The sequence below is a fragment of the Arachis stenosperma genome, chromosome 5, assembly GCF_014773155.1.
Source record: "Arachis stenosperma cultivar V10309 chromosome 5, arast.V10309.gnm1.PFL2, whole genome shotgun sequence".
Classification (NCBI taxonomy): domain Eukaryota; kingdom Viridiplantae; phylum Streptophyta; class Magnoliopsida; order Fabales; family Fabaceae; genus Arachis; species Arachis stenosperma.
The window spans coordinates 117,560,170-117,575,063 of NC_080381.1; positions in this window are offsets into that span (position 1 = coordinate 117,560,170).

Consider the following 14,894-nt stretch of genomic DNA (forward strand, 5'->3'; position numbering starts at 1 on the left):
ATAGCTTGCTTCATACCAACAATCTCCATGGGATCGACCCTTACTCGCGTAAGGTTTATTACTTGGATGACCCAGTGCACTTGCTGGTTAGTTGTGCGAAGTTGTGTTTATGCCATGGTATTGAGCACCAAGTTTTTGGATTAATTACCGGGGATTATTTGAGTTGTGAAAAGTAGTGATCACAATTTCGTGCACCAAGTTTTTGGCGCCGTTGCCGGGGAATTAAATGTCCTAACTACAGTTTCGCATTTGTTCCCTGCAATAACAGTGCCAAGTTTTGATCCGGCAACAACACCAAGTTTTTGGCGCCGTTGCCGGGGATTGTTTCGAGTATGGACAACTGACGGTTCATCTTGTTTCTTAGATTAGGTATTTTTTCTTCAAAGTTCTTAAGAATGAATTCTAGTGTTTCAAGGTGATGTTATTATCATCATCAAAGCTGATTGATTTTCATCAATTTAGCTCTTGAATGTAATGTCCTGCTGAAGCTTGGCTAGCCTTGTCTAATTCCTTTAGACTGAAGCTTTAGACTAACATTGCATGATTCCTGGAATTCTCATTAAGAATTTTGATATCTTTATTTTCTTTTCCACTTAATTTTCGAAAAAAATCCAAAAAAAAAAAATTTTACAAAATCATAAAAACCAAAAATATTTTATGTTTCTTGTTTAAGTCTAGTGTCTCATTTTAAGTTTGGTGTCTTGCATGCATTGTTTATTTGATTTTAGTCTCTTATTAAAAATCCAAAAAATTTTTTTATTTGTGTCTTTTCAAGTCAATAATACAGAGAACTAAAGATTCAGTACATGCAGCAGAGGAATTATACAGAAAAAGCTGGGCGTTCAAAATGCCCAGTGAAGAAGGCAGACTGGCGTTTAAATGCCAGCCAGGGTGCCTGGCTGGGTGTTTAACGCCCAAAAGGGTAGTGCTTTGGGCGTTAAACGCCAGGATGGCACAAGAGGGAAGATTTTGTTTTCAAATCAAATTTTTTTCAAGTTTTCAAAATCTTTTCAAAATCAAATCTTTTTCACATCAAATGTTTTCAATCAAATCTTTTTCAAAATCAATTTCTTTCCATTTTCAAAGATACTTGCTAACAATTAATGATTTGATTCAACATTTCAAGTATGTTGCCTTTTCTGTTGAGAAAGGTTTAATGTTTGAATCATATCTTTTCTTGTTAGCCAAGTCATTAATTTTTAAAATCAAATCTTTTTAAATTGTTTTTCAAATCATATCTTTTCAATCATATCTTTTTTAAAACCATAACTTTTCAATCATATCTTCTTAATCAAATCTTTTTCAAAATAGTTTTCAATCATATCTTTTTAATTTCTAATTTCAAAATCTTTTTCAAAAATCACTTGATTCTTCTCCACTCTTAGTTTTCGAAAATTAATTAGTATTTTTCAAAATGTTTTTAAAATCTTTTACTTAATTTTCAAAAATTTCTTCCCCTCTTCTCACATCCTTCTATTTATGGACTAACACTATTCCTCAATGAACAATTCGAACTCCATCTCTCTTGATAAGTTCGAATTCTTCTACTTCTTCCTTCTATTTTTCTTTTCCTCTGACACCTCAAGGAATCTCTATACTGTGACATAGAGGATTCCATATTTTCTTGTTCTCTTCTCTTTCATATGAGCAGGAGCAAAGACAAAAGCATTCTTGTTGAGGCTGACCCTGAACCTGAAAGGACCTTGAAGCGAAAGCTAAGAGAAGCTAAGGCACAACTCTCTGTAGAGGACCTAATAGAAATCTTCAAAGAAGAAGAACCCATGGCAGCCGAAAACAACAACAATGCCAACAATGCAAGGAAGGTGCTGGGTGACTTTACTGCACCTACTCCCGACTTCTATGGGAGAAGCATCTCTATCCTGCCATTGGAGCAAACAACTTTGAGCTTAAGCCTCAATTAGTTTCTCTAATGCAACAGAATTGCAAGTTCCATGGACTTCCATTGGAAGATCCTCATCAGTTTTTAGCTGAGTTCTTGCAAATCTGTGACACTGTCAAGACTAATGGGGTTGACCCTGAGGTCTACAGACTTATGCTATTCCCTTTTGCTGTAAGAGACAGAGCTAGGATAATGTTGGACTCACAACCTAAAGAAAGCCTGAACTCTTGGGAAAAGCTAGTCAATGCCTTCTTGGCAAAGTTCTTTCAACCTCAAAAATTGAGTAAGCTTAGAGTAGAAGTCCAAACCTTCAGACAGAAGGAAGGAGAATCCCTCTATGAAGTTTGGGAAAGATACAAACAATTGATCAGAAAGTGTCCCTCTGACATGCTTTCTGAATGGAGCATCATAGGTATCTTCTATGATGGTCTGTCTGAACTGTCCAAGATGTCTTTGGATAGCTCTGCTGGAGGATCTCTTCATCTGAAGAAGACACCTACAGAAGCTCAAGAACTAATTGAAATGGTTGCAAATAACCAATTCATGTACACTTCTGAAAGGAATCCCGTGAACAAGGGGACAAATCAGAAGAAAGGAGTTCTTGAGATTGATACTCTAAATGCCATATTGGCTCAGAACAAGATATTGACTATATTGACTCAGCAAGTCAATTTGATTTCTCAAAGTCTATCTGGAATGCAAAATGCACCAGGCAGTACTAAGGATGCTTCATCTGAAGAAGAAGCTTATGATCCTGAGAACCCTTCAATGGAAGAGGTGAATTACATGGGAGAACCCTATGGAAACACCTATAATTCTTCATGGAGAAATCATCCAAATTTCTCATGGAAGGATCAACAGAGACCTCAACAAGGTTTCAACAATAATACTGGTGGAAGAAACAGGTTTAGCAATGGCAAGCCTTTTCCATCATCTTCTCAGCAACAGATAGAGAATTCTAAGTAGAACAACTCTGACTTAGCAACCATGGTCTCTGATCTAATCAAAATCACTCAAAGTTTCATGACTGAAACAAGGTCCTCCATTAGGAATTTGGAGGCACAAGTGGGTCAGCTGAGCAAGAAAATTACTGAACTCCCTCCTAGTACTCTTCCAAGCAATACAGAAGAGAATCCAAAAGGAGAATGCAAGGCCATTAACATGATCCACATGGCCGAACTTGGAGAGGAGGGAGAGGCAGTGAACGCCGCTGAGGAAGACCTCAATGGACGTCCACTGGCCTCCAATGAGTTCCCTAATGAGGAACCATGGGAATCTGAGGCTCACATTGAGACCATAGAGATTCCATTGGATTTACTTCTGCCATTCATGAGCTCTGATGAGTATTCTTCCTCTGAAGAGGATGAATATGTCATTGAAGAGCAAGTTGCTAAATACCTTGGAGCAATCATGAAGCTAAATGACAAGTTATTTGGTAATGAGACTTGGGAGAATGAACCCCCTTTGCTCACCAAAGAACTGGATGACTTGACTAGGCAGAAATTACCTCAGAAGAGACAAGATCCTGGGAAGTTTTCAATACCTTGCGCCATAGGCACCATGACCTTCAAGAAGGCTCTGTGTGACTTAGGGTCAAGTGTAAACCTCATGCCTCTCTCTGTAATGGAGAAGCTAGGGATCTTTGAGGTACAAGCTGCAAGAATCTCACTAGAGATGGCAGACAATTCAAGAAAATAAGCTTATGGACTTGTAGAGGATGTTCTGGTGAAGATTGAAGACCATTACATCCCTGCTGATTTCATAGTCCTAGAGACTGGGAAGTGCATGGATGAATCCATCATCCTTGGCAGACCCTTCCTAGCCACAGCAAAGGCTGTGATTGATGTGGACAGAGGAGAATTGATCATTCAAGTGAATGAAGAATCCTTTGTGTTTAAGGCTCAAGGATATCCCTCTGTCACCATGGAGAGGAAGCATGAAGAGCTTCTCTCAAAACAGAGTCAAATAGAGCTCCCACAGTCAAACTCTAAGTTTGGTGTTGGGAGGCCACAACCAACTTCTAAGTTTGGTGTTGAACCCCCACATTCAAACTCTAAGTTTGGTGTTGGGAGGTTCCAACATTGCTCTGAGTATCTGTGAGGCTCCATGAGAGCCCTCTGTCAAGCTACTGACATTAAAGAAGCGCTTGTTGGGAGGCAACCCAATTTTATTATATCTATCTATTTTTCTTTGTTATTTTAAGTTTTTTTTATAGGTTGATGATCATGGGAAGTCACAAAATCAATTGAAAAAAAAGCAAAAACAGAATGAAAAATAGAAAGAAAAATAGCACACCCTGGAGGAGAACTTGCTGGCGTTTAAACGCCAGTGAAGCTAGCAAATGGGCGTTTAACGCCCAGTCTGGCACCATTCTGGGCGTTTAACGCCAAAAAGGGGCACCAGACTGGCGTTAAACGCCAGGAAAGGGCAAGAAGCTGGCGTTAAACGCCAGAAATGGGCACCAGCCCGGCGTTTAACGCCAGAATTGGCATAAAGAGCAATTTTGCTTGCCACTTGGTGCAGGGATGACTTTTTCTTGACACCTCAGGATCTGTGGACCCCACAGGATCCCCACCTACCCCACCACCCTCTCTCTTCTTCTTTACCCATTCACCAATCACCTCAACACCTCTTCCCCAAAAACCCTTCACCTATCAAATCCCATCTTTCTCTTCACCACTCACATCCATCCTTCATAAAACCCCACCTACCTCACCATTCAAAAATTTAAACCACTTTCCCTCCCAAACTCACCCTTACATGACCGAACCCTACCCCTCTCTCCACCCCTATATAAACCCATCTTCACCCCCTCATTTTCACACAACCTAAACACTACTTCTCCCCCTTTGGCCGAACCACAAAGCCATCTCCATCCCCTATATTTCTTCTTCTTCTACTCTCTTCTTTCTTCTTTTGCTCGAGGACGAGCAAACCTTTTATGTTTGGTGTGGTAAAAGCATTACTTTTTATTTTTCCATAACCATTTATGGCATCCAAGGCCGGAGAAACCTCTAGAAAGAGGAAAGGGAAGGCAAAAGCTTTCACCTCCGAGTCATGGGAGATGGAGAGATTCATCTCAAGGGTGCATCAAGACCACTTCTATGAAGTTGTGGCCTTGAAGAAAGTGATCCCTGAGGTCCCTTTCAAACTCAAAAAGAGTGAATATCTGGAAATCTGATATGAGATTAGAAGAAGAGGTTGGGAAGTTCTTACCAACCCCATTCAACAAGTCGGAATCTTAATGGTTCAAGAGTTCTATGCCAATGCATGGATCACCAAGAACCATGATCAAAGTGTAAACCCGGACCCAAAGAATTGGCTTACAATGGTTCTGGGGAAATACTTAGATTTTAGTCCGGAAAATGTAAGGTTGGCATTCAACTTGCCCATGATGCAAGGAGATGAACACCCTTACACTAGAAGGGTCAACTTTGATCAAAGGTTGGACCAAGTCCTCATAGACATCTGTGAAGAGGGCGCCCAATGGAAGAGAGATTAAGAGGGAAGCCGGTTCAATTGAGAAGGCATGACCTCAAGCCCGTGGCTAGAGGATGGTTGGAGTTTATCCAACGCTCAATCATTCCCACAGCAAACCGGTCCGAAGTTACTATAGACCGGGCCATCATGATTCATAGTATCATGATTGGAGAGGAAGTGGAAGTTCATGAGGTTATAGCCCAAGAACTCTATAAGGTGGCGGACAAGCCCTCTACCTTGGCAAGGTTAGCTTTCCTCATCTCATTTGTCACCTCTGTTATTCAGTGGAGTTGACATAGAAGGAGACATCCTCATTGATGAGGACAAGCCCATCACTAAGAAAAGGATGGAGCAAACAAGAGACCCCACTCATCATGAAGTCCCTGAGATGCCTCAGGGGATGCATTTCCTCCACAAAACTATTGGGAGCAAATCAACACCTCCCTAGGAGAACTGAGTCCAACATGGGACAACTAAGGGTGGAGCACCAAGAACATTCCATCCTCTTCCATGAAATTAGAGAAGATCAAAGAATCATGAGAGAGGAGCAACAAAGACAAGGAAGAGACATTGAGGAGCTCAAGCACTCCATAAGATCTTCAAGAGGAAGAACAAGCCGCCATCACTAAGGTGGACCCGTTCTTTAATCTCCTTGTTCTTTATTTTCCTGTTTTTCGAATTTCATGCTTATGTTTATCCATGTTGTATCTTATGATCATTAGTGTCTTAGTGTCTATGCCTTAAAGTTATGAATGTCCTATGAATCCATCACCTTTCTTAAAAAAAATGTTCTTAATTGAAAAGAGAAATTGGATGAATTTCAGATTTTATACAGATTAATTATTTTGATGTGGTGGCAATACTTTTTTTCTGAATGTATGCTTGAACAGTGCATATGTCTTTTGAATTTTTTGTTCATGAATGTTAAAATTGTTGGCTCTTGAAAGAATGATGAAAAAGGAGACATGTTACTGAGGATCTGAAAAATCATAAAAATGATTCTTGAAGCAAGAAAAAAGCAGTGAATACAAAAAAAAAAAAAAAACGAAACAAAAGGGAGAAAGAGAAAAAGAAAAAAAGAAAGAAATAAAGTTGTGATACAAGGCAAAAAGAGTGTGCTTAAGAACCTGGACACCTCTAATTGTGGACTCTAGCAAAGCTGAGTCACAATCTGAAAGGTTCACCCAATTATGTGTCTGTGGCATGTATGTATCCGATGGTAATACTGGAAGACAGAGTGCTTTGGGCCACGGCCAAGACTCATAGAGTAGCTGTGTTCAAGAATCATCATACTTAACTAGGAGAATCAATAACAACTGGATTCTGAGTTCCTAAGAAGCCAATCATTCTAAATTTCAAAGGATAAAGTGAGATGCCAAAACTGTTCAGAGGCAAAAAGCTAAAGCCCCGCTCATCTAATTAATACTGATCTTCATAGATGTTTTTGGAATTCATTGCATATTCTCTCCTTTTTATCTTAATTGATTTTCAGTTGCTTGGGGACAAGCAACAATTTAAGTTTGGTGTTGTGATGAGCGGATAATTTGTACGCTTTTTGGCATTGTTTTTAGTATGTTTTTAGTAGATTTAGTTAGTTTTTAGTATATTTTTTATTAGTTTTTAGTTAAAATTCACTTTTCTGGACTTTACTATGAGTTTGTGTGTTTTTCTGTGATTTCAGGTATTTTCTGACTGAAATTGAGGGATCTGAGCAAAAATCTGATTCAGAGACTAAAAGGACTGCAGATGCTGTTGGATTCTGACCTCCCTGCACTCGAAGTGGATTTTCAGGAGCTACAGAAGCTCAATTGGCACGCTCTCAACGGCTTTGAAAAGTAGACATCCTGGGCTTTCCAGCAATGTATAATAGTCCATACTTTGCCCGAGATTTGATGGCCCAAACCGGCGTTCCAAATCAGCTCAAGAATGCCCGGCGTTAAACGCCGGAACTGGCACAAGAATGGGAGTTAAACGCCCAAACTGGCACAAAAGCTGGCGTTTAACTCCAAGAAGAGTCTCTACACGAAAATGCTTCAATGCTCAGCCCAAGCACACACCAAGTGGGCCCGGAAGTGGATTTTTATGTCATTTACTCATTTTTGTAATTCTTAAGCTACTAGTTCCCTATAAGTAGGACCTTTTACTATTGTATTTTCATCTTTTGATCATGTTTTTATGATTGAACCCTCTTTGGGAGGCTAGCCTCACGGCCATGCCTAGACCTTGTTCTTATTTATTTTCAACGGTGGAGTTTCTACACACCATAGATTAAGGTGTGGAGCTCTGCTGTACCTCGAGTATTAATGCAATTACTATTGTTCTTCTATTCAATTCAGCTTGTTCTTGTTCCAAGATATCACTTGTTCTTCAACTTGATGAATGTGATGATCCGTGACACTCATCATCATTCTCACTTATGAACGTGTGACTGTCAATCACCTCCGTTCTACCTTAGATTGGGTGGATATCTCTTGGATTCTTTAACCGGAATCTTCGTGGTATAAGCTAGAATTGATGGCGGCATTCAAGAGAATCCGGAAGGTCTAAACCTTGTCTGTGGTATTCTGAGTAGGATTCAATGATTGAATGACTGTGGCGAGCTTCAAACTTGCGATTGTGGGGCGTTAGTGATAGACGCAAAAGAATCACTGGATTCTATTCCGACATGATCGAGAACCGACAGCTGGATAGCCGTGCCGTGACAGGGTGCGTTGAACATTTCCACTGAGAGGACGGGACTGTAGCCATTGACAACGGTGATGCCCAACATACAGCTTGCCATGGAAAGGAGTAAGAAGGATTGGATGAAGACAGTAGGAAAGCAGAGAGACGGAAGGGACAAAGCATCTCCATTCGCTTATCTGAAGTTCTCACCAATGAATTGCATAAGTATCTCCATCTTTATCTTTATGTTTTATTCATATAACCATTTGAGTCTGCCTGACTGAGATTTACAAGGTGACCATAGCTTGCTTCATACCAACAATCTCCGTGGGATCGACCCTTACTCGCGTAAGGTTTATTACTTGGATGACCCAGTGCACTTGCTGGTTAGTTGTGCGAAGTTGTGTTTATGCCATGGTATTGAGCACCAAGTTTTTGGATTCATTACCGGGGATTATTTGAGTTGTGAAAAGTAGTGATCACAATTTCGTGCACCAATAAGCTCAAAAGAAAGGGGGTTACATGGTGTCAACCTTAAGGGTTTTAACATAGCTCACTATCACAACTCCCTTTGATGTCACATACTTATAAGCTTCACCTTCTGCGTTCATGAACCGTGTCCTAAAGAACTATCGTGTTACAAGTTTCACCTTACACTTATCTATCTCACGTTGGTCCGGTCACTTAGCTAACTGGTGCACGAAATTGCAATCACACTTTTGCAATTCCGCACAACTAACCAGCAAGTGCACTGGGTCGTCCAAGTAATACCTTACGTGAGTAGGGTCGATCCCACGGAGATTGTCGGCTTGAAGCAAGCTATGGTTATCTTGTAACTCTAGTCAGGATATCAATAATTCTCAGGTTTAATTGTGATGATAAAAGAACAAATAAATACTTGTTTTGCAGTAATGGAGAACAGGCTGAGGTTTTGGAGATGCTCTATCTTCTGAATCTCTGCTTTCCTACTGTCTTCTTCTTCAGCACGCAAGGCTCCTTCCATGGCAAGCTGTATGTAGGGTTTTCACCATTGTCAATGGCTACCTCCCATCCTCTCAGTTAAAATGTTCAACGCGCTCTGTCACAGCACGGCTATTCATCTGTCGGTTCTCAATCAGTCGGAATAGAATCCAGTGATTCTTTTGCGTCTGTCACTAACGCCCACCTTCAGGAGTTTGAAGCTCGTCACAGTCATTCAATCCTTGAATCCTACTCGAATACCACAGACAGGTTTAGACCTTCCGGATTCTCTTGAATGCCACCATCAATTCTAGCTTATACCACGAAGATTCTGATTAAGGAATCCAAGTGATATCTACTCAATCTAAGGTAGAACGGAGGTGGTTGTCATGCACACGTTCATAGGTGAGAATGATGATGAGTGTCACGGATCATCACATTCATCAGGTTTAGGAACAAGTGATATCTTAGAATAGAAGCAAGCATGATTGAATGAAAAACAGTAGTAATTGCATTAATCCATCAAGACACAGAAGAGCTCCTCACCCCCAACCATGGGGTTTAGAGACTCATGCTGTAGAAGATACAATAAGAAACGTGTAAAGTGTCATGATGTAGAGATACAATGTCAAAAGGTCCTATTAATAGTGAACTAGTAACCTAGGATATACAGAAATGAGTAAATGACGTAAAAATCCACTTCCGGGGTCCACTTGGTGTGTGCTTGGGCTGAGCATTGAAGCTTTCATGTGTAGAGACTTTTTTTAGAGTTAAACGCCAGCTTTTATGCCAGTTTGGGCGTTTAACTCCAATTTTTATGCCAGTTCCGGCGTTAAACGCTGGGAATTCTGAAGCTGATTTGGAACGCCGGTTTGGGCCATCAAATCTCGGATAAAGTATGGACTATTATACATTGCTGGAAAGCCCGTGATGTCTACTTTCCAACGCAGTTAAGAGAGCGCCAATTGGGCTTCTGTAGCTCCAAAAAATCCACTTCGAGTGCAGGGAGATCAGAATCCAACAGCATCTGTAGTCCTTTTCAGCCTCTGAATCAGATTTTTGCTCAGGTCCCTCAATTTCAGCCAGAAAATACCTGAAATCACAGAAAAACACACAAACTCATAGTAAAGCCCAGAAAAGTGAATTTTAACTAAAAACTAATAAAAATATAATAAAAACTAACTAAAATATACTAAAAGCATACTAAAAATAATGCCAAAAAGCGTATAAATTATCCGCTCATCACAACACCAAACTTAAATTGTTGCTTGTCCCCAAGCAACTGAAAATCAAATAGAATAAAAAGAAGAGAATATACTATAGACTCCAAAATATCAAAGAAACTTAGCTCCAATTAGATGAGCGGAACTAGTAGCTTTTTGCTTCTGAACAGTTTTGGCATCTCACTTTATCCTTTGAAGTTTAGAATGATTGGCATCTATAGGAACTCATAATTCAGATAGTGTTATTGATTCTCTTAGTTAAGTATGATGGTTCTTGAACATAGCTACTTTATGAGTCTTAGCTGTGGCCCAAAGCACTCTGTCTTCCAGTATTACCACCGGATACATACATGCCACAGACACATAACTGGGTGAACCTTTTCAGATTGTGACTCAGCTTTGCTAGAGTCCCCAATTAGAGGTGTCCAGGATTCTTAAGCACACTCTTTTTGCCTTGGATCACTTTTTATTAAATATATTTTCTCTCTCTCTCTCTCTCTCTCTCTCTCTCTCTTTTTTTTGCTTCAAGAATCAATTTGATAATTTTTCAGATTCTCAATAACATTTCTCCTTTTCCATCATTCTTTCAAGAGCCAACAAGTTTAACATTCTTTAATCAACAAATTCAAAAGACATATGCACTGTTCAAGCATTTATTCAGAAAACAAAAAGTATTGTCACCACATCAAACTAATTCAACTAGTTTCAGAGATGAATTCGAAATCCTGTACTTCTTATTCACTGCATTTTTCATTTAAGAGAGGTGATGGATTCATAGGACATTCATAGCTTTAAGACATGAACCTTAAATTTTATTAATCATGAATTAAGAACAAGACTAAAAAAAATAAATATAAGATAAGACTAATAGTAATAGAAAACAAAAATTTAAATAGACTCCTAATGATAGAGGTTATCACAGAGTTAGGACTCAACAACCTTGATTTTGAGAAGTGGATGCTCCCTCAACTTGTGGGGTATTTGACCCTTCAAGGGAGAGCTTCTGGCGCTTCAGCTCCTGTAGCTCACACCCCTGCTTCTCTTGTTCTTTCAGTAATTTGCAGAGCATGCAGTTTTGATTCTACTGTTCTTCCTTAATTTGTTCCATAGCTTCTTGCAGCTTGGCAACAGATGCTTCTAGGCGGGTCCAGTAGTCAATTTCAGGAAGTTCAGGGAGGAACTTCTGCGCCCTCCTTTTGATAGAGTTATCTTGCATTTGTCCTTCCATTGACTTCTTGGTGATTGGGTGTTCAATTGGGATGAATTCATCTACTCCCATCCTCACCCCAGCATCTTTACATAGCAAAGAGATTAAGCTTGGGTAAGCCAGTTTGGCTTCAGTGGAGTTCTTGTTTGCAATTGTGTAAATCTCACAAGCAATCAGATGATGAATCTACACTTCTTTTCCCAGCATAATGCAATGAATCATCACTGCTCTCTTGATAGTAACCTCAGAATGGTTACTAGTGGGCAAAATAGAACGCCCTATGAAGTCCAACCAACCTCTTGCAACTGGTTTGAGATCTCCCCTCTTGAGTTGGTTTGGGATACCTTTTGAATTGGTCATCCACTTGGTTCCAGGGAGGCATATGTCCTCTAGAACTTGATCAAACCCCTTATCTACTCTCACCATTCTCCTATTAAAGGATTCAGGATCATCTTGTAGTTGAGGCAATTTGAAGACCTCTCTTATTTTGTCCAGATGGAAGTAAATAATTCTCCCTCTGACCATGGTTCTGTAGGTATGAAAAGCGGTTCCAGTCATTCTCTGTTTATCTGTCAGCCACAGATTTGAGTAGAATTCCTGAACCATGTTTCTTCCAACCTTTGTCTCAGGGTTGGTTAGAACTTCCCATCCTCTGTTTCGAATTTGCTCTTGGATCTCCGGATATTCATCTTCTTTCAGATCAAATTTAACTTCCGGGATCACTGACTTTAGACCCATTATTTTGTGGTAATGGTCTGCATGTTCTTTGGTTAAGAACCTCTCTTGACTCCAAGGATCCTTTGGAGCATTCTCTTTCTTGCCTCTTGAATTGGTTTGTTTTCCTTTGGGAGCCATGATCTTGATGAGCCTTAGCTTAGTGATCACGGAAAAACACACCAAACTTAGAGGGTTGCTTGTCCTCAAGTAAAAGAAAAGAAAGAGGAGAGAGAGGATGAGAGCAAATTCGAATGGTGTGGAAAGGGGGATGGCCGAACGAATATTTATAAGGGAGGGGGAGAGATTTCAAAAATTTTGAAGGAGATTTGAGAAGATATGGAAAGAATTTGAGAAGATATTTGAGTTTTTGAAGAAGATTTGGAGAGGATTTGAAAGAGATTTGAAGAATGATTTTAATTTTTGAAATTTGAGGGTGAATGATGAAAATTTGAAATGTGTTTATGCAGAAAATTATGGATCAAAACAAGAAAGTTTGAAAAAAATTGAAGTGGAAAGCAAAATCCCTGTCCCCCACCTATCTGGCGTTAAACGCCCAGAATGGTATCCATTCTGGCGTTTAACGCCCAAATGCTGGCCAATATGGGTGTTTAACGCCCAGCCAGGTACCCTGGCTGGCGTTAAACGCCAGAAACCCCTTCATCACTGGACGTTTTGCTAAACGCCCAGGATGCTGCACACCTGGCGTTAAACACCCATAATGGTGCCCATTCTAGCATTTAACGCCCAAAATGGTACCTTTACTGGCGTTTAACGCCCAGAGTACCCTTTACTGGCATTTTTTCGCCAGCAAGCTCTTTTTCTCTGCTTTTTGCACTGAATCCTTCTGTAACTCTGTGAATTCCTTCAATTTTGATGATCACCCTTGAGAATATGTATCAAACTTTTATTAAACAAAACAGATAACCTGCTAATGACTGGGTTGCCTCCCAGCAAGCGCTTCTTTATTGTCTTTAGCTGGACCTTTACTGAGATTCATTCAAGCCTCAGTTTTGAGCGTTCTTGCTCAAAATTGATTTCAAGATAATGTTTGATCCTCTGTCCATTAACAATGAACTTTTTATCAGAATCAATATCCTGAAGCTCCACATTTCCATATGGTGACACTCCTGTAATCACATACGGACCCCTCCACCGGGACTTAAGATTTCCTGGGAATAGTCTGAGCCTAGAGTTGAAAAGCAAAACTTTTTGTCCTGGCTCAAAGACTCTGGATGACAACTTCTTGTCATGCCACTTCTTTGCCTTTTCCTTATAAATTTTTGCATTTTCAAAGGCATTGAGTCTAAATTCATCTAGCTCATTTAGCTGGAGTAATCTTTTTTCACCAGCTAACTTAGCATCCAGGTTTAGGAATCTGGTTGCCTAGTAGGCTTTATGTTTTAGTTCCACGGGCAGATGACAGGCCTTGCCATACACAAGTTGGTATGGGGAGGTTCCTATAGGAGTCTTGAATGATGTTCTGTATGCACACAGAGCATCATCCAAGCTCTTTGCCCAATCCTTTCTACGGGCAATTACAGTTCGTTCCAGGATTCTTTTTAGCTCTCTGTTAGAGACTTCAGCTTGCCCATTTGTCTGTGGATGATATGGAGTTGCTACTTTGTGGCTAATTCCATATCGGACCATAGCAGAATACAGCTATTTGTTGCAGAAATGAGTGCCCCCATCACTGATTAGTACTCTGGGAACACCAAATCTGCTGAATATGTGTTTTTGGAGGAATTTCAGCACGGTCTTAGTATCATTATTGGGTGTGGCAATTGCTTCTACCCATTTAGATACATAGTCTACTGCCACCAGAATATAAGTGTTTGAGTATGATGGTGGGAACGGACCCATGAAGTCAATACCCCATACATCAAACAATTCAATCTCTAAGATCCCTTGTTGAGGTATGGCATAACCATGAGGCAGGTTACCAGCTCTTTGGCAACTGTCACAGTTACGCACAAACTCTCGGGCATCCCTATAGAGAGTAGGCCAGTAGAAGCCGCATTGGAGGACTTTAGTGGCTGTTCGCTCACTTCCGAAATGTCCCCCATACTGTGATCCATGGCAATGCCATAGGATCCTTTGTGCTTCCTCTCTAGGTACACATCTGCGGATCATTCCATCTGCACATCTCTTAAAGAGATATGACTCATCCCATAGGTAGTACTTGGCATCTGAAATTAATTTTTTTCTTTGCACCCTGCTATACTCCTGGGGTATGAACCTCACAGCTTTATAGTTTGCAATATCTGCAAACCATGGTTCTTCCTGAATGGCAAAGAGTTGCTCATCTGGAAAGGTCTCAGAGATCTCAGTAGAGGGGAGGGACGCCCCAGCTACTGGTTCTATCCGGGACAAGTGATCAGCTACCTGGTTCTCTGTCCCTTTTCTGTCTCTTATTTCTATATCAAACTCTTGCAGAAGCAACACCCATCTTATGAGCCTGGGTTTTGAATCCTGCTTTGTGAGTAAGTACTTAAGAGCAGCATGGTCAGTGTACACAATCACTTTTGATCCTACTAAATAGGATCTAAACTTGTCAATGGCATAGACCACTGCAAGTAACTCTTTTTCTGTGGTTGTGTAATTCTTCTGTGCGTCATTTAGAACACGGCTGGCATAATAAATGACGTGCAGAAGCTTGTTATGCCTCTGTCCCAACACTGCACCAATGGCATGGTCACTGGCATCACACATTAGTTCGAATGGCAATGTCCAGTTTGGTGCAGAG